The sequence below is a fragment of the Phyllostomus discolor genome, chromosome 6 (genome assembly GCF_004126475.2).
Source record: "Phyllostomus discolor isolate MPI-MPIP mPhyDis1 chromosome 6, mPhyDis1.pri.v3, whole genome shotgun sequence".
Lineage (NCBI taxonomy): Eukaryota > Metazoa > Chordata > Mammalia > Chiroptera > Phyllostomidae > Phyllostomus > Phyllostomus discolor.
The window spans coordinates 41,952,944-41,971,414 of record NC_040908.2 but is presented as its reverse complement, the minus strand read 5'-3'; the positions used below and the strand labels follow the sequence as shown (position 1 = coordinate 41,971,414).

General features: G+C 37.1%; 1 protein-coding gene and 1 long non-coding RNA gene across 2 annotated transcripts in view; one reads left to right on the top strand and one right to left on the bottom strand.

Annotated features, from left to right (window-relative positions):
• The window catches only part of LOC118501106, a 150,825-nt gene that overhangs the window by 67,047 nt on the left and 65,307 nt on the right, over nt 1-18,471 (bottom strand). The window lies entirely within an intron of this gene.
• Nucleotides 1-18,471, top strand: part of LOC114498694 (WD repeat containing planar cell polarity effector) — a 295,440-nt gene that overhangs the window by 254,043 nt on the left and 22,926 nt on the right. Inside the window, exon 15 of the mRNA XM_028514800.2 lies at nt 17,906-17,967. The gene's annotated coding sequence lies outside the window, so the exon portion shown is untranslated. The remainder of the gene's footprint in view (nt 1-17,905; nt 17,968-18,471) is intronic.

The following is an 18,471-nucleotide window of genomic DNA, read 5'->3' as shown; positions in this document are numbered from 1 at the left end:
GATCATATGTTGGGTGCCAAAATGATATCACTAAGTTCCATAAGGAAGAATTATTTCAAACACTCTCTGATCATACAGCAGTACAACTATTAATGTTCTTATCCAGAAACAAAATGACCTTCCTCCTAGAAGTTTTAAAAGCTTCTAGTAAACAACTCTTGGATGAAAGAGGAAAACATAACATAAAACAATTACAATTAAAACATTACTATTAAGAATCTATTGGATATATTTAAAGTAATCATCAGAGAAAAAGTCATAGCATTAAATACTTTTATCAGAGAAAATCAAAAAATAAAATAAATGTACTAATTCCAACTCAAAAAATATAAAAATAATAAGAAAGTAACCCAAAGTTAGTCAAAAGGAAGGAAATAATAAAAACAAAAGCAGCCCTGGCTGGTGTGGCTCAGCGGGTTGAATGCCAGCCTGTGAACCAAAAGGTCACCAGTTCGATTCCCAGTCAGGGCACATGCCTGGGTTGTGGGCCAGGTCGGGCCCCCAGTTGGGGGTGCACAAGAGGCAATCACACACTGATGTTTCTCTCCCTCTCTTTCTCCTTCCCTTCCCCTCTCTCTAAAAATAAATATTTTTTAAAAAAAGCAAAAATTAATGAGCTGAGTGGAGGTTGGGAAACTTTCCTAAATATTTAGAGTCTATGTTTTAGGCTTGTGGGCCTATGCTCTCTCCTGCAATTATTCAACTCTGTTGTAGCACAAAAGCAGCTATTTTTAATATATAAATGAGTTGACAGAGTTCTGGTCCAATAAAATTTTATTTACAAAAATAGGTGACTAGGCCACAAGCCATAGGTTATTGACCCCTAAGTAAAAGTCAAATAAAAACTGTAGAATATGCAAATATCAAATGTAGATTTTTTTTACATTTAAGAAAGTTTAAAAAGTTGACTTGATCAAGGAAAAGGAGAGAAACCATAAATGTACAAAGTAAGAAATGGGACTCCAATCAAAAGACATAGGGTAGCTAAATGGATAAGAAAACATGACCTGCATATATGCTGTCTACAAGAGACCCACCTCAGAACCAAAGATCTACCTAGGCTGAAAGTGAAGGGATGGAAAAAAATATTCCAAACAAATGGACATAGAAAAAAAAAGCTAGGGTAGCAATACTTATATCCAACAAAATAGACTTCAAAACAAAGGCTATAACACGAGACAAAGAAAGTCACCACACAATGTAAAGGAGTAGTCCAACAAGAGGATATAATCCTTGTAAACATATACACACACCCAACCAAGGAGCATCTAAATATATAAGGAAAAAATTGGAGGACTTCAAGAAAGAGAACAACAGCAAAACATTCATCATAGGGTATTTTAACAACCCACTGCTGATAATGGGTAAATCTTCCAAACAAAGAATCAACAAGTATGTTGTGACATTGAACGACATTCTAGATCAAATGGACTTAATTGATATACACAGAACATTGCACTCCAAAGAAACAAAATATACATTCTTTTCAAACGCACATGGAAGAGTTTCAAAGATAGACCTCATGGTAGGACACAAAACAAGCCTCAACAAATTGAAGAAAACTGAAATCATATCAAGCATCTTCACAGACAATGCCTTGAAACTAGAAACCAACCTCAAGGAAAAAAGTCAAAAACATTCAAATACATGAAGACTGAATAGCACGTTAATAAATAATGAATGGATCTTCCTTGATCTTGTTAGATCAAAGAAGAAATCACAAAGTATCTGGAAACAAATGAAAATGAACACACAATTGTCAGAACCTATGGGACACAGTGAAGGCAGTCCTGAGAAGAAAGTTCAATAGAGGCCTACCTAAAAAAAAAATAGAAAAAAATATCAAATAAACAACCTAGCCCTACATGTATAAGAACTGGAGTAACAACAACAACAAAGCCCAGAGTGAGTAGAAGGAAGGAAATAATCAAGATCAAAGAAGAATTAAATGCCATAGAGACTTAAAAAAACAATTCAAAGGATCACTGAATCCAGGAGCTGGTTCTCTGAAAAGATAAACAATGTTGACAAATGATTATCCAGACTCATGAAGAAAAAAAGAGAGAGGACCCAAATAAAATCAGAAATGAAAGAGAAGTTAAAACTGATACCACAGAAATACAAAGGATTGTAAGAAATTATTATAAACAACTCTATGCCAAGAAACTGGACAACCTGGGTGAAATGGATAAATTTCTAAAAACATACAATCTAGCCCTTGCACGTATGTCTCAGTGGATTGAGCACCAGCCTGTGAACAAAAGGGTCACCGGTTTGATTCCCAGTCTAGGGCACATGCCTGGGTTGTAGGCCAGGTCCCCAGTGGGGGTGCATAAGAGGCAACCATACATTGATGTTTCTCTCCCTCTCTTTCTCCCTTCCTTCCCCTCTGTCTAAAAATAAATAGGTACAATCTTTTAAAAGAATACAATCTTCCAAAGCTGAATCAAGAAGAAGCAGAAAGCCTAAATTGACTGATAACAACTAGTGAAATTAAAGCAGTAATCAAAAAACTCCAGGCACACAAAAACTCTGGATGGCTTCACGGGCAAATTTTACCAAACATTTAAAGAAGAACTAACTCCTTTCTTTCTCACACTATCCCAAAAAAATTCAAGAAGAGGGAGAACTCCCAAACTCTTTTGACAAGGCCAGTATTATCCTAATTCCAATACCAGGTAAAGACACAAAAAAGAAAGAAAACTACAGGTCAAAATCTCTGATGAACATAGATGCTACAACCCTCAAGGAAATACTGGCAATCTGGATCTAGCAATACACTGAAGAGATCATACAGCATGATCAAGTTGGATTCATCCCAGGGATGCAAGGGTGGTACAATATTCACAAAACAATAAACATAATATACCACATAAACAAAATGAAGGACAAAAATCACATGATATCAATAGATGCTGAATAGCATGTGATAAACTCCAGCACCCATTTATGATAAAAACACTCAGCAAAGGGGGAATAGAGGGAGCATACTTCTACATAATAAAGGCCATGTATAAGAAACCTACTGCCAGCATCACACTCAGTGGGCAAAAATTAAATGCTTTCCCCTTAAGATCAGGAACAAAACAAGGGTGACTGCTTTCACCACTCTTATTCAACGTAGTACTGGAAGTTCTATCCACAGTGATCAGACAAGAAGAAATAAAAAGCATCCAAATTCAAAAGGATGATATAAAACTACCATTATTCACAGATGACTGATAGTGTACATGAAAAACTCTATAGTCTCCACAAAAGAAAATACTTGACCTAATATGTGATTTGGCAAAGTAGCAAGACACAGAGTCAATATTCAGAAACCAATGGTATTTTTGCACACCAACAATGAGCTATCAGAAAGAGAAACCAGGGGGTAAAAATCCTATTTACTATAGCAACAAAAAAATCAAGTGTCTAGGAATAAATTTAACCAAGGAGGTTAAAGACCTGTACTTGGAAAACTATAGAACAATGAAGAAGGAAATTGAGGACGATACAAATAAATGGAAACATATACTGTGTTCATGGACTGGAATAATTAACATCACTAAATATCCATACCACCCAAAGCAATCTATAGATTCAGTGCAATTCCTGTTAGAATATTAATAGCATATTTTGCATATCTAGAACAAATATTTCAAAAATTTATATGGAACCATAAAAGACCCCAAGTAGCCACAGAAATCTGAAGAAAGAAGAACAAAGTTGGAGTGATCACAGTACCTGATATCAAACTATATTACAAGGCCACTGTAATCAACAGCCTGTAATGGCATAAGAACAGACACATAGACCCAGAACAGAATAGAGAGCCCAGAAATAAAAACATGTCTCTACATTCAATTAATATTAGACAAAGGGGGGCATGAGCATACAATGGGGTAAAAATATCCTCTCCAAAAAATGGTGTTGGGAGAATTGGGCTGGTACATGCAAAAAAACAAAACTAAACCACCAACTTATACTGTACACCAGAATAAACTCAAAATGGGTAAAAGACTTAAATATTTTAAGTCCTGTCACCATAAAAGTCCTAGAGGTAAACATAGGCAGGAAAATTTCATATATCCCACGTAACAATATTTTTGTTGATGTATCTCCTAGGGCAAGGGAAATAAAGGAAAAAAAAAACAAATGGTATAATATTACATAAAAAAGCTTCTGCACAGCTGAAGAAACCATCAGCAAAATGAAAAGGGAACTGACCATATGGGAGAACACATATGCCAATAATACATACATTAGATAAGGTTTTAACCTTCAAAATATATAAAGAACTCGTATGACTAAACACCAGGAAGATAAACAATCCAATTAAAAAATGAGCAAAGTACCTGAATAGACACTTCTCCAAGGAGGACATACAGATGGCACATAGATATATAAAAGATGCTTAACATCTCTAGCCATCAGAGAGATGCAAATTAAAACCACAATGAAATATCATCTCACACCTGCCAAAACGGCTATCATTAATAAAATCAACAAACAACAAGTGCTGGTGAGGATGTGGAGCAAAAGGAATCCTAGTGTACTGTCGGTGGGAATGCAGACTCATACAGCCACTGTGGAAAACAGTTTGGAATTCCCTAAAAAACTTAAAAATGGATCTGCCTTTTGACCCAGTGATTCCACTGCTGGGAACATACCCTAAGAATCCTGAAACACCATTTCAAAAGCACTTGTGCACCCGTACGTTCATAGCTGCACTATTTATAAGAGCCAAGTGCTGGAAACAGCCCAAATGCCCCTCAGTAAATGACTGGATCAAAAAAACTGTGGTACATTACACAGTGGTACAGTGTGCAGCAGAAAGAAAAAATTCCTACCTTTTAGGACAGCCTGGATGGACCTAAAGAATATTATGCTAAGTGAAATAAGCCAGTAGGTAAAAGACAAATATCATGTGATATCACCTATAAGATGAGTCTAGTGAACAAAATAAACTAACAAGCAAAATAGAACCAGAGGCATGAGACATGGAATAGGCTGACAGAAACCAGAAGGAAGGGGCGGGGGTGAGGAAATAGTTTTTTGATCCATTCATTTACTGATGGGCACTTAGGTTGCTTCCAGCACTTGGCTATTGTAAATTGTGCTGCTATGAACATTGGGGTGCATAGGTTCTTTAGGATTGGTGTTTCAGAGTTCTTAGGATATAATCCCAGCAGTGGAACTGCTGGGTCAAAAGCAGTTCCATTTTTTGGTTTTTTGAGGAAATTCCATACTGTTTTCCATACTGGTTGCACCAGTCTGCAATCCCACCAACAGTGCACTAGGGTTCCCTTTTCTCCACAACTCTTCCAACACTTGTTGTTTGTTGCTTTGTTTATGATGGCCGTTCTCACCCGTGTGAAGTGGTATCTCATTGTGGTTTTAATTTGCATCTCTCTGATAGCTATCGATACTGAGTATCTCTTCATATGTCTCTGGAACCTCTGTTTGTCCTCCTTGGAGAAGTGTCTGTTCAAGTCCTTTGCCCATTTTTTAATTGGGTTGTTTGTCTTCTTAGAGTGGAGTAATATGAATTCTTTATATACTTTGGAGGTCAAACCCTTGTCTGAGGTATCATTGACAAATGTTTTCCCATACGGTTGGTTCTCTTTTCATTTTAATGCTGTTTTCTTTAGCCATGCAGAAGCTTTTTATTTTGATGAGATCCCATTTGTTTATTCTTTCCTTTATGCCCCTTGCTCTAGGGGACATATCAGTGAAAATACTGCTGCGTTGAATATCTGAGATTTTTCTGCCTATGTTCTCCTCTAGGACTTTGATGGTGTCATGACTTATATTTAAATCTTTTATCCACCTTGAATTTATTTTTGTATATGGTTTAAGTTGGTGCTCGAGTTTCATTTTTTTGCATGTAGCTGTCTAGTTCTCTCAACACCATTTGTTGAAGAGGCTATTTTTACTCCATCTTATGTTGCTATCCCCTTTGTCGAATATCAATTGACTGTAGAGACTTGGGTTTATTTCTGGGCTCTAATTTCTGCTAATCATTTGATTTTTTTTAAACTCCTAAGTCCATTCCATCATCTATTTTTTTAAGATTTTATTTATTTACTTTAGAGAGGGGGGAGGGAGAGAGAGAGAGGGACAGAAACATCAATGTATGGTTGCCCCTGTGAACCCCCTACTGGGGACCTGACCTGCAACCCAGGCATGTGCCCTGACTGGGAATCAAACCTGGAACCCTTTGTTTCGCAGGCCTGTGCTCAATCCACTGAGCCACACCAGCCAGGGTTAATTTGATTTTAAAATAGGGAGATTATCTTGGATTATCCAGATGGCCCTGATGTAATCCTTAAATGTGGAAGAGAGTCTTTAAATGTGAAAGAGTGAAGCAGAAAAATCAGTGTCAGATTCACTATGAGGAGGACTTGAGCTGCCCTTGATAATTTTGAAATTGGAGGAAGGGAGCCATGAGCCAAGGAACACAGGCAGCCCCTAGAAGTTCCAAAAAGAAACACACCCTGTTTAAGCCACTAAATTTGTGGTGATTTGTTACAACAGCGAGGGGAAATTCATACAAAGTGCTAGGATATGGTGTATATTTTTAATAGTTTATTTTGAATGACTGGGCAGACTTGGTATCAGGGGAAGTTCTGGTATGTACTCTGTTTTTGCGCTTTACCGTCTGAATGCTGGGGTCAGGGCTAACTCTGAACATCAGAACTGCACTTGCAGAAATTTTGCTCCCCAAAGATACTTAAAGCTTTTGTTTTAAGTAACAAAATTACTTAAATTCTTTAAGTAATTCTTAAAAGAGAAATTCTTTTGTTGAAAGAATTTCTCTCAATAGACAAAGCAAGTTTAAAAACAAAAAAGAAAGAGTATAGTAACTCAGTAACATCTCAGCCTCTGGAAGAGGAAAAGGAAAAGAGAATAGAATGGCAGCTGAGCCTGCAGCCTAGGTCCACTCACCGGTAGTTAAGGATGCGTCTGCTTCTGCTCACTGTGGAGCATTCAGCAAATACTCCATCCATCAATGAATGAATGAACTGTAAAATACCAGCCTACTCTATAAAATGTCCTCTTAATTTTAAATTCTTCCCAAGGATTTACATCCTTCATATGCTTACAAATCAGCAAATGAAATTTTAATTTGAGTAGCCCATGAGAAAATTCATAAACTGATTTAATTTGAACTAAATATAATGCAGGAAACAACTGAAAATTGGTTTTGAATAGACTGTTCTGCACTTGAGTTTATAAACAAACTTACTAGAATGTAAACCGTGTCAGGGTAGAGATGTTTGTCATTTGATTTTATTATTCACTAGTGCCTTCTCCCAGGACTTAGAAAAGTATCTGGAATGTAACAGAAGCTTAATAAACATTTATTAAGTAAATAAAAATTTTTATAATACAAGAATATATAGGATATAAGAATATATAGCTGGCTCTGGATGGTGTGGCTCAGTGGATTGAGTGCTGGCCTGAGAACCTAACAGTCACCCATTTGATTCCCAGTCGGGGCACATGCCTGGGTAGCAGGCCGGGTCTCTGGTTGGGGGCATGTGAGAAGCAACTGGTCAATGTATCTCTCACACATTGATGTTTTTCCCTCTCTTAAAAAAAAAAAGAAAGAAAAGAATATAGAGCTGGCACTAAGTGTGTAGACATTTTAGATGTATAAAAGAATCAGGCACTTCCAAATTTAAAGCAATTATATAATTTAGAGTATAGATGAGAGCTTTTAAAAAAATCACCATTATGTGAATAAACTGAGACTTTATGCTTTCTATGTCATTAATAGTATTACTCAAATAGTTAGTTTTCATATTTTTGATGTGGCAGAAGACTGACTACCACCATTCAAATGGTTGGTTTTTCATATTTTTGACCTAGCAATTTAAAAAGGTTATACAACTCAAAGAAAAATCACTTTAGAAGGGAAAAAAACATACAGTGTGAGAATGGCACTGATAAATAAATGATTCCAGGACTAAAGTAAATATACTTAACTCTAGATTTGGCACTGCCCTAAATAAATTATTACATTTCAAATGAGTAAAACTGATTGCCTCCATTTTCCTATTTGTATTAAATTATTCTCTTCAAGGTTTATAACCTTTATTGCAAAGCAAGTAAACCTTCTATTTGTAGCAAATTTACTTAAGTATTTACTATCATAATTATTAAATATTTAATATCATAAATTAATTATAATATTTAGTTTCCTGTTATTATAGCTGAATTCATACCTAAGAAGCCCCAAATGAAATACTGTCCTGTTAAAAGTTATTAAATTTTGGCTTAATATTATTTGATTCACATCTTATTTAATGAAATTTATTTTCTTTTAAGTTAGAATAAAAAAAAAACCTATGTATATACCTCTAAACAATATAACTGATGAAATTTTTCAGTGTTTACAAAAAAAGTCAACAGAACACCTAATAGGTCTATATTTAGACTTAGGAGAAAAAAAATGCAGACTTGAACTCATGAAGAATGGCTCAAAACAACTGTCCCAGCCAACAAAAAATCTGACAATTATTCTGTTGTCTAATTTGGCTTAGCCTAAGTTGACCTTGTTTATTCATCTCAGTCTTGTAATTCTTGTTAACTTGGCATAAAAGGAGAACATATGGCATATGTCTAGGAAATTCATCTCTGCATCTTAAACTGAAATAAATGTGGAGTGTACTGAACATTTCCAATGTGTACAGCTCTTAAGATAACAATATATATTAGAGCTGGTTCATTTCATATTAACCCCACTTAGGTGTGTTACCTTCGCTGTCTATAAAACTAGACATTAAGTAAAGACATCTTTTTCTAAGCCTCAGTATTTGACTAAAAAAACACAGAAAACTAGCCTATCTTAAACATATTTCCAAAGAGGAAAATCTTAAGCTCTTTTAAAACAAACAAACAATAAATAAATGGTAAAAAAAAATTAACAGTATCAGCAATTTGACAGCCTGAAGATGTTCACAGGTTTCTACTGAATCTCTAGTTATGTTGGAGAAAGGTGATCAAGATAATCTGAGAAAGATCATGGGAGCTAAAGAACAAAAAGAGTATTTCCATTTTCTCTCCAGCCTAATGTGGTCTCTATGAATTTTCTTATTTTTGTTTTCTGACCCACTAAATAAAGCTTCTTGTGAAAAAGAAGTTACATTTTACTGTAGCCTGAATATGTCTCAAGAAAAACTCTGAGGAAATGAGCTCCTTTAGGTATTTATAGCTCTTTTATGGAATAGAAGTTCTATAGTACTAGAACTAGAAAAGCAAAAACCTTAGAAAATTCCAAACTCCAAAATTTATATATTCTAAGTGTCAGTGTTTTGGTGTGGGAGGGATTATTTATTTTTAGTTACATTTTATTTATTATGCTATTACAGTTGTCCCAGTTTTTTGCCCTTTGCCCCCTCCACCCAGAACCCCCTACTCCCTCAGGCAATCTCCTCATCATCGTTCCTGTCCATGGGACATGTGCCATTTCCTCTACTGTACTTTACATCCCATGATTATTCTGTAACTACCTATTTGTACCTCTTAGTCCCATCACCTCTTTACCCATCCCCCCAGACCTCCTCCCATCTGGCAACCATCAAAACACTCTGTATCCATGATTCTGTCTCTGTTCTTCTTGCTTGCTTAGCTTGTTTTTTAGGCTCACTTGTTGATAAGATATGTATTTATTGCCATTTTATTGTTCATAGTTTTGATCTTTTTCTGAAATGAGTCATTTTACATTTCGTATCATTATAATTAAGGTATGGTGATGATGAACTCCTTTAAGTTTTTTCTTCTCTGGGAAGCTGTTTATTTGCCCTTAAATTCTTTTTAAGTATATTTTATTAATTATGCTACTACTGTTGTCCCAATTTTATGCTTTTTCTCTCCTTCCACCTGGTACTCACCTCCCCTCCAGCAATCCCCCAATCCCTTAGTTCATGTCCATGGATTGTGCGTATAAGTTCTGTGGCTTCTCCATTTCCTATACTTTTCTTAGCATCCCCCTGTCTATTTTGTACCCACCAGTTATATTTCTTAATCCCTGCACCTTTCCCCCCATTCTTCCCATTCCCTCTCAGCTGATAACCTTATAAATCATCTCCATATCTATGATTCTGTTCTTATTCTGGTTGTTTGCTTATTATGTTTCTGTTTTTGTTTTTTAGATTCAGTTGTGGGTAGTTGTGAATTTGTTGTCATTTTACTGTTCATAGTTTTGATCTTTTTCATAAAGAAGTTCCTTTAACATTTCATGTAATAATAGCTTGGTGATGATGAATTCCTTTAACTTTACCTGCTCTGGGAAGCATTTTACTTGTCCTTCCATTCTAAATGATAGCTTTGCTGGATAGAGTAATCTAGGTTGTAGGTCCCTGCTTTTCATCACTTTGAATACTTCTTTCTAGTCCCTTCTTGCCTGCAAAGTTTCTTTTGAATAATCATCTGACAATCTTATGGGAACTCCTTTGTAAGTAGCTCTCTTCTTTTCTCTTGCTGTTTTTAAGGTTCGCTTTATCTTTAAGCTTTGGCGTTTTAATTATGATGTGTCTTGGTGTGATCCTTGGTGTGGATCCTCTTTGGGTCCAACTTGCTTGTGACTCTTTGTTCTTCCTGTACTTGTATGTCTATTTCCTTCACCAGATTGGGGAAGTTTTCTTTCATTATTTTTTCAAATAAGTTTTCAATTTCTTGCTCTTTCTCTTCTCCTTTCTCTGGCACCCCTATAATTCAAATGTTGGCACATTTGGAGATGTCCCAGTGTCTTCATATTCTCTCATTATTTTGAATTCTTGTTTCTTCACTGTGTTCTGGTTGAGTGTTTATTTCTTCCTTATGTTCTAAGTCATTGATTTAAGTCTTGGCTTCCTTCCCTTCACTGTTGGCTCCCTGTGGATTTTTCTTAATTTCACTTAGTGTAGCCTTCATTTCTTCCCTTATGTTTTTTCCGTGCTCAGTGATTTCTCTGAGCATCCATATCACCAGCATTTTGAACTCTACATCTCATAAGTTGACTATCTTCATTTCACTTAGTTCTTTTTCTGGGGTTTTGTTCTGTTCTTTCATTTGGGCCATATTTGTTTTTCTCCCCAACTGAGCAGCCTCCCTGTGTTTGTTTCTGTGTATCAGGCAGAGTGCTTTGACTCCCTGTTTTAGTGCACCTGTAAGTTGTAAGGGGCAGAGCCTTAGGTATTCACCAGCGCAAGGCAACCACTTCACTGCTTTGTGATGCTGTGCTGGAGGAGAGGGGCAGGGACAGTGTCACTGCCTGGTCTCTGAAGACTTGCCTGGTACTCCCCCTGTTTCCAGTCACTTCATCCACTTCCCATATGCAACTGGTGCCCATCTAGCTCACACCCTAGTGATGATTCCCAGAGTGGTTGGGTGTATGTATGTTCAAGAATCATACAGGCCCTTAAATGGGACTCTCCTGAGAAACTGGCAGTTTCTTCAGCCACCCCAACTCTGACTCGTGTTTACATCCAAAAGTTGTGAGACTATGTTCCTGGTGCTAGAGCCCTGGGCTGCATGGTCTGGCCTAGGGCTGGGATCACTCACTCCCAATGTATCCCTCCTGAGTTTTATCCATCACACATGAATGTGGAACTAACCGTTCTGATGCCACCTCTCTATGCCATACCACACCACACCCTCTCTGCCCCAGATGCCTGTCTCTTCCCTCCTACTTGTCTGGGTGAATGTGGCAACTTTTGAATCCCTGGTTGTCAGACTTCCATGTAATTTGATTTTCTGGCACTTCTGGATGTTTTTTGTTTAGAGTTTAGTTGTTATGCTTCTTGTGATTGTGAGAGGTGGTGAAGCATGTCTTCCTATGTCTCCATCTTGACTGGAAGTCATGCCATTAGATTCTAAATATATCTGCTGGGTAGAGCAATCTTGGCTTTAGGTCCATGCTTTTCATGACTTTCAGTATTTCTTGCCAGTCCCTTTTAACCTGCAAAGTGCCTTTTGAGAAATCAGCTGACAGTCTTATGGGAATTCCCGGAAGGTAACTAACTGCTTTTCTCTTGCTATTAAGATTCTCTCTGTATCTTTAACCTTTGGCATTTTAATTATGATGTGTCTTGGAGTGGGCCTCTTTGCATCCATCTCTTTTGGGACTCTGTGCTTCCTGAACCTGCATGTCTATTTCCTTCACCAAATTAGGGAAGTTTTTTTTTCATTATTTTTTTCTAATAGATTTCCAGTTTCTTACACTTTCTCTTCTCCTTCGGGCACCCCTGTGACACGAAGGTTCAAACTCTTGAAGTTGTCCCAGAGACTGCTTGTTCTATCATTACACTTTTGGATTCTTTTTTCTTCTTTTTGGTCTGACTTTTTTTTTTTTTGCTTCCTTATATTCCAAATCATTGTTTTGAGTCTTGGCTTCATCCACTCTGCTGTTGTTTCCCTGTAAATTATTCTTTATTTCAATTAGTGTATCCTTAATTTCTGACTGGATGTTTTTTATGCTGTTGAGGTCCCCAATAAGTTCCTTGAGCATCCTTATAACCTGTGTTCTGAACTCTGCATCTGATAGATTGCTTACCTCCATTTTGTTTAATTCTTTTTCTGGAGTTCTGATTTGTTCTCTCATTTGGGCCCTGTCTTTGTTTGCTTGTTTTTTTGTCTTGTTCTTTTGGCAGCCTCCCTGTGTTTGTTTCTTTGTATTAGGTAGAGCTGCTACGACTCCCTGTCTTGGTAGCATAGCCTAATGTAGTAGGTGTCCTGTTGGGTCCATTGGCACAGCCTCCCCTATCACCCAAGCTGGGTACTTGAGGTGCTCTCTTCATGTGGGTTGAGTATACTGTCCTCTTGTTGTTGAGCTTTGGCAGGTCAATGGGACAGATTTTCCCAGGCCAGTCAGCTGCAAGGACTGACTGTGGTCACTGAATACCAACCTCTACCCTCTGTGGAGGGTCAACTGTGCAGGGGCATGGTGGTGGTGCTCCAATGTAGTCTATAGCTATCCACTGGGTGCTCAGGCTCTTGGTTTTCCAGGGTGGTGCAGGCCAAGGTCAGCCCCATCCTGTGTTCTGCTCAAGGCCACCCTGAATGAGCTATAAATCAATCTGAGATGGCTGCTACTTCTGCTGGGCTTGGAGATTCCCAGGCAAAGCCAAGCTGTGAATCTAGGACAGTTGCTGCTAGTGCCCAGCCTAGGGCCACTTAGCAAGAGGTACAGGGAGTAGGGGCTTACTGAGGCCGGCTGTTGCTTATTTGACGGGATTTAGAAGTTGTGAACCATGAGCCAAGACCAGACATTCACAGTTAACAGTTTTGATGGGCCCATAAGTTGGGTATGACAGAGTCTCAGGGGATCTCCAAGGTGGGGCAAACAGTGTTAGACAGGGTGATGAAGTTTCAGATATGATAACTGCCTGCTAGCTCTGTAGTTCTGTGGGAGGAGGTCTCAGAAAAGGGTCAGTTGCCTCTACCTCCATTTCTGTTTGGGAGAGAACTATCCCCCAGCTCCCACCTTGGTGCCAGATACTTTAGTTCCTCCAGCTATGCCACTGGTGCCTTTCAAGCTGCTACCCAGTGCTGGAGTTCAGAGGGAGTGAGTCTGAGTAAATCCATGTGTGGGCTTGAGACTCCAGAATTTCTTCTACTGACTCAATCCCCACTGGATTTTGCAACCAGAAGTTATGGGGACTTATATTCCTGGCAATGGAACACTGAGCTGGGGGTCCTGGTGTGGGGCTGGGACTCCTTGCTCCCAAGACATCCCTCCCAAATTTTTATTTACCACATGTGGATGTGGGACAAGTCCATTCCATGTCCCTGGCCCTTTTACTTGTCTGGATGGATGGGGAATCTTTAATTCTGTAGTTGTCAGACTTCCATTCAACTTGATTTATAATGGTTCTGAGTGATGATGTTCTATATTTTAGTTGTAATTTTGATGTGGTTGTGCAAGGAGGTGAGCTGTGTTTACCTATGCCACCACCTTGACCAGAAGCCTACTGTGTTCTTTTTTTTAAATATATTCTTTTTAAAAAGATTTTATTTATTTTTAGAGAGGGAAGGGAGAGAGAGAGAGAGAGAGAGAGAGAGAGAGAGAGAGAGAGAGAGAGACATTAGTGTGTGGTTGCTGGGGGCCGTGGCCTGCAACCCAGGCATGTGCCCTGACTGGGAATCGAACCTGCCATGCTTTGGTTCACAGCCGCACTCAATCCACTGAGCTACACCAGCCAGGGCTACTGTGTTCATTTTATTAACTAAGCCCAATGAAAAACATGAAAGTATAATTTCATGTGCAATGCCTTATTAATATTTCATATTTTGAAATCCTTATCCTTTATTAGAGGACTTCATGTGACATGGACCAAAGGAGAAACACACCAAGACACCTCATAATTAAGTTACCCAAGATTAAAGATAAGGAGAGAATCTTAAAAGCAGCAAGAGAAAAAGAGTTACCTACAAAGGAGTTCCCATAAGACTATTAGCTGATTTCTCAAAAGAGACCTTGCAGGCAAGAAGGGGCTGGAAAGAAATATTCCAAGTCATAAAAGGCAAGGACCTACATCCCAGATTGCTCTATCCAGCAAAGCTTTCATTTAGGTTGGAAGGGCAGACAAAGTGCTTCCCAGATAAGGTCAAGTTAAAGGAGTTCATTGTCACCAAGCCCTTTCATTATATGAAATGTTAAAGAGACCTATCTAAGAAAAAGATGAAAACTATGAACAGTAAAATGACAACAAACTCGCAACTATCAACAAGTGAATCTGAAAAACAAAAACAAAAAATAAGCCAACAATTAGAACAGGAACAGAATCACAGAAAAATGGAGATCACATGGAGGGTTATCAGTGGGGAGGAGAAGATACAGGGAATAAGAAGCATAACAGGTAGGCACAAAATAGACAGGGGGATGTTAAGAATAATATAGGAAATGGAAAGCCAAAGAACTTACATGTACAACCCATGGACATGAACTAAGTGGGGGCAGGGATGCTGGAGGCTGGGCAGGGTACAGGGTGGAGTGAAATAAAGAGGATAAAAAATTGGGACAACTGTAATAGTATAATCAATAAAAACACCTAAATAAATAAACACATTTTTAATTTAAAAACTCAGAAAAGTAGAAATAGCAAGGAACTTCCTAAATCTTCCAAGAGCAACTACAAAAAAAAATACTACCACTAACATTGTACTTGGTAGAGAAAAACTCAGTGTCTTCCCATTAATGTTGGGGTACCTGGCAGGGCACACAACAAAGATGTCTACTCTCACCACTTTTATACAACCTTGTGCTGAAAGTCTTAGCCAGTACAGTAAGTCAAGAAAATACAGCTTGGTTAAGAAAAAACAAAACCATCCTGACTTGCAGACTGCATGATTATGTCCATGAAAGTCCCATGGAATCTACAAAAAAACTCATACAACTAATAAGCGAGTTTAGCAAGACACAGGATATACAGCCAACACACAAAACTCCATTGTATTTCTATATACTAGTCATGTACAGCTGGGAATGAAAATTTTTAATTTTGCAATATTTCCAAAATAAATGAAGCACTTAGGTAAAAATCTGCCAAAACATGTACAAAATTTGTATGCCAAGAACTATAAAACACTGTTTAATCAAAGAAAACCAAAATAAAGGGAGATACATATCATGTTTATGAATTGGAAGACTTGGCATAGTAAAGATGTCACCTGTCTTCTGATTGATCTAAAGATTTAAAACAAGTCTAGTCAATAGTGCAGAAATTTTTAATAGATGTAGGCAGTCTGATCCTAAATTTATATAGAAAGACAGAAAATATTTTAAAAAGGGAAATAATGTTGGAGGAATCATGCATGATCTTAGACTAAAGCAAGAGTCAGTAACCATTTTCTATGAAGGGCCTTTTAACAAATATTTTGAGTTTTGCAGGTCATATAGTCCCCGTCACAGCTACTTAAGCCTGCCTTTGTACCGAGAAATCAGTCATCGACAATATGTAAATGAATGGATATAGGTCTATTTCAATACAAAAACAGCCATAGGCTGGGTTTGGCCCATAAACTGTGGTTTGTAATTTCCTACCGTAAGGCTATACTAATGAAGAAACTGTGGCATCAGCAAAAGGACAAACACACAGACTAATGAAACAGAATAGAGAGCTCAGAAAAACACCCATGCAGATATGCCCAACTGAATTTTGACAAATGTACAAAGGCAATTCAGCGGGGAAAGGATATTCTCCAACAAATGATACTGAACAACTGGACGTCTAAGTGTAAAAATATTTAGCCTCAAACTAAACCTAACACCTTATTCAAAAATTAACTTAAAGTAGATCATAGATCTAAATATAAAATGTGAAACTACAAAACTTTTAGAAAAAAAATTAGGAGTAAATCTTCATGATCTGGAATTAGTCAAAGAATTCTAATATCTGAACCTAAAAACATTAAAAACTGCTAAGACGGACTTTGTCAACTTTTGATCTTCAAAGGACACTGTTTAGAGCACAAAAAGCAAGACAAGCTACATGCCAGAAAAAACTAGGTGCAGATCAAATAACAGATACAGTTTGCATCCAGAATATATAAAGAACTCTAAAAACTTGATAATAAGACAAAAACAATCAAGATAGGCAAAAGACTTAACTTGAACAGACACTTTAATAAGTAGATATATGCATGACAAATAAGTACATGAAAAAATATTCAACATATTAGCCATGAGGGAAATGTAAAATTAAAACCTAATTTTGAGCTACCCCTGCAAACCTATTAGAATGTCCATAATAAAAACTTATTGATAATACCAAGCATGGGTTAGAATGTAAAGCAATGGGGACTCTCATACACTGCTGGTGAGACTACAAAATGATACAGCCACCTGGGAAACAGTTTAGCAGTTGTCTACAATGTTAAACATGCATTTATCATATAATCCAGTGATGCTATTCTTCAGTTTTTGCACTAAAGAAATGAAAATGCATGTCACATAAAAACCCTGTACTTGAATGTTTATACCCATTTTACTCTGCCAAACCTGGGAAAATAAATATCCTTCAACAGGTGAATAAACAAACTGGTACACCTATACAATAAAATACTACTCAGCAATAAAAAGTAACAAACTATCGCCCAGGCCTGGTAGCTCAGTTGGCTGAAGCATAGTCCTGGACACCAAAAGGTTAAGAATTTGATCCTCAGCTGGGGCATGCATCAGAGGCAACCAATTGCTTTTTCTTTCTCTTCTGAGAGAAATAAAATCAGTGTTTCTCTCCTTCTTCCCCTCTCTCTAAAATCAATGAATATATCCTGGGGTGAAGATATTTTTTAAAAGTCTACAGATTAGGGCCCTGGCTGGCATAGCTCAGTGGATTGAGCACGGGCTGCGAACCAAAGTGTCGCAGGTTTGAGTCCCAGTCAGGGTACATGCCTGGGTTGCAGGCCATGACCCCAGCAACTGCACATTGATGTTTCTCTCTCTTTCTCTCTTTCTCTATCTCCCTCCCTTCCCTCTCTAAAAATAAATAAAATATTTTTTAAAAAATCATTTTTTTAAAAAGTCTACAAATTAAAAACAGTAACAAACTATTGATACATGTAACATCTTGGATGAATATCAGAGCAATATACTGAGTGACAGAAACCATTTACAAACATTTGCAATGTATGATTCAAATTATATGACATTCTTGAAAATTATATGTATAAAATATTTTACTTGTATATTAAAGTTAGATTTAATGCTCTTCAAAATGTCCTATGAAATATTTGATTGTGGGAAAATTAAAATCAGTTTTCAACATTTTCAACATTATGATATTTAAGTGATTATACTATTGAAAGGTTGTAAGGAAATTTTTAATTACATTTTTAAAACCTCAAGAGTTTGAAAATATTTAATACTTAAAACTCTATAACATATTTAACCATATAATTTTTTTATCATTTCTCAACTTAAAAAACCCTTATACAGCAGGAAAGTATTTAACAGAAGGAATGAACCTGAAAAAGACACTTGTGCTGAATCTTTGATGGGTAAGGCCTGTATAAAAAAAGGTAATGGTATCCACGGTACCCAAAGTATTCAAAGTATAACAGAAAAACAACATTATACCTGGGAAGAGCTTTCAGTAAATGAATAAAAATAAGAAAGTGCTGGGCATTTCTAGTTATTGTGCTATAAAATTGCTCTTGGTTGGTATAATGTAAAATACCAAGTTACCTGCTTATAACAAGGACTTAATTTAAGTCCTTCAGCATACAAACAAATGTGGGAATCTTGTTAAAATATTGATTCTCATTCAATAGGTCTGGGTGCAGCCCATGATTCTAAATTTCTATAAGCTCTCAAGTGATTTTATATGCTCCTGGCCTGACGATTATTACACTTTAAGAAATCAGGCTTCAAAGGTCACTAAGAAAAATAGAATAATTTTTGCCTAATCCAGTAAGAAAGAAGTATACTTACTAGTACTATAATATAAGGTAGCCATGAAATATACTCCTTAAAACTGGTACAAAAATGTGGGAACTTCTGGC